The following is a 2,665-nucleotide window of genomic DNA, read 5'->3' on the forward strand; positions in this document are numbered from 1 at the left end:
TTGAGAGTCCTGGGATCACCTCAGTGGGCTGTGACCATCAATATATATATATATTCCCCACCCTCCCCCGAGGTGCACCTTGGTGGAACAGTTGGGTAACTCTTGGACTTTTAGTTTCAGCTCAGGTTGTGATCGCTGGGTGGTGAGGTCAAGCCCCTTGTTAGTCTCTGCACTCAACTTGGAGTCTGCCCCTTCCCCCTCAATAAATCTTAAAAAAAAAAACTTTTTTGAGGAATAAAATAATTTTTTAAAGATTTTATTTATTTGACAGACAGAGATCACAAGTAGGCAGAGAGGCAGGCAGAGAGAGAGAGATTGGAGGAAGCAGGCTCCCCGCTAAGCAGAGAGCCCCATGCAGGGCTCAATTCCAGGACCCTGGGATCATGACCTGAGCCGAAGGCAGAGGCTTTAACCCACTGAGCCACCCAGGTGCCCCTAAAATAAATTTTTTTTAATTAGTACAAGTTACATAAAAAACAATAAGTATTATTTTATGAACTTTATGTTTCCAATGTCTGTGTGCATATATGTGCTAGATTATTACAATGTAAAATGTATAGTTCATCATAATTCTCAGTCAAATAAGTTTGAAAACCCTGTTACAGAAAATACTGTTTAAGGTGCTAAAATAATCCTGTTTTATCAGTTATACAGAGAAAGACCTTCTACAGCCTTTTTGAAGCTCCCATTACATGCATGTTGGTGTGCTTACAAGTCCAACATTTTTGAGGCTGTATTCATTTTCTCTACTCTTTTACTCTGTTTTCTTCAGGTTGCATAATTTCTATCAGTTTTCAGAGTTTGCTGGTTCTTTCTTCTGCCAATGCAGATCTACTCTTGGATCTCTGTAGAGAACTTTCATTTTTAGGTTTTGTGCTTTTCAACGCCAGATTCCCATTGGTACTTTTTAATATCTTTTTAGTGATATCCTGTTTATGAATCATTTTTTTCATGCTCTCATTTAATTCTTTAACATGGTTTCCTTCATTCTTTGAACATATCTATAACCCCTGTCTTAAAGTATTTACCTACCTAATCCAACATCTGCGCCTCCTCCAAGGAGCTTCTATTGCCTTTTTTTTTTTTCCTATGTATCAGCCACACTTTCCTGTTGCTTTGTGTAGCTCAGAATTTTTTGTTGAAAACTGGCCATTCAGATAGTATATTTAGTAACTCTAGCTGCTGATCCCCTATTTGGGGGCTTTTCTCTTTAATTTGTTTAATTATTTATTTAGCTGAGCTAAATCTGTGAAATCTATTTCTCTTGCAGGGTGCAGACTCTGATATCCCTCCTCAGATATTTTTCCTTGCTTATGTCTTTTGGGTTGACTCCTAGGGGTCACCTGGGTGTGTCTAAAGCACGTATTGGTCAATACTTGTGCTTAAGGCCCCTAGCCACTTAGATTTTTATCCTTCATTGCTTCTGTAGGTGGCTTGGGAATGAATGTGATTGTATTTTTATATCTGGTTTCCTAGAAGTCACTCTTTTTATTTAGCCAGAGTCCGGTCAAATATTGTGCTTAAGCCCCTTGCTAATGGGTCTATTTGTGATATGGATAATGTTTTCAGGTTCATCCCACAGCCCAAAGGGACATCTCTGAGCAGGCACTATGAGAAGGATGGTGCTGCTGGTCTTCTCAGCTTACGTCTTTCTATATGGAAGCTCCACTCCTCAAAGAAGTGGGAGTAAGGCAATAAGGATCTAGTATTCTTGCCTATTACATCTGCATACTACCCTCACTGGACAAGGCAACCCCGTCCTCCAGCCATGACCACTTGGAATAGCATGTGTACAACACAGGCTAACGGGAATGAGAAATGCAGATGACGTGTCCCTCCTGGGATGAACTGGGAATAGTGAGGACCCATCCTCTTTGCTTCATGTGAAGTGCCATCACACAGTAGAGCTGACATCACACAGAGCTAGGAATGGGGGTGTGGAAGCAAGCCATGGTTCAAATGCCACAGACTCTTACTATTCTTGTCAAGATTTAATAAATCTTCTCAAATGATTCTTCCTTTGCTGTATGCCCTTTGAAAAATAGCTAGGAGCCTTAAATGGTTATTGGGTTGTGTTTACATTTTTTATCTATCTATCTATCTATCTATTTATTTATTTATTAGTGATTTTCACCAGTTAAATGGTTGCCAAGGACAGAGTTTTCCTCATTCCTCACACCGCCATTCTGGATGTCCTGCCTCTGGACCATTTGTGTAATCTACACCAAGACCTTCATCTAGGAAGGTAGCTTTATGAAATTTAAAGGTTAATGTGCCTGGGGCCATCCTGCTACATCTCAGCTGGTACCCAGGGAATGGGGTCCCTGCGATCTAAAATCTCTCAGGCCTGACTCAAAGAAGAGCCAGTGGGGAATATGGAGGTATATAGAAGTAGAGATCTTGCGGGAGTGCTAGGGATAATTCAGTTCAAGACAGGAACTATTTACTGATAGAATTCTTACTTTTCAGTTCCCTTGAACTATTTGTTACTATCCATCAGGATATGAGAACCAAGAGGGCAAGGATTTTGTTTTTCTTATCCAGGAGCTAAATCCCCACACCCTTAAACAGTGCCTGCTAAACCCATTGCAAGACCAAGACACCTATTGACTGGATTCAGTTTATGGCCACCATCCAGGTGTGTTTGGGACAAGGTGATCATAAG

The sequence above is a fragment of the Mustela lutreola genome, chromosome 6 (genome assembly GCF_030435805.1).
Source record: "Mustela lutreola isolate mMusLut2 chromosome 6, mMusLut2.pri, whole genome shotgun sequence".
In the NCBI taxonomy this organism is placed as follows: Eukaryota; Metazoa; Chordata; class Mammalia; order Carnivora; family Mustelidae; genus Mustela; species Mustela lutreola.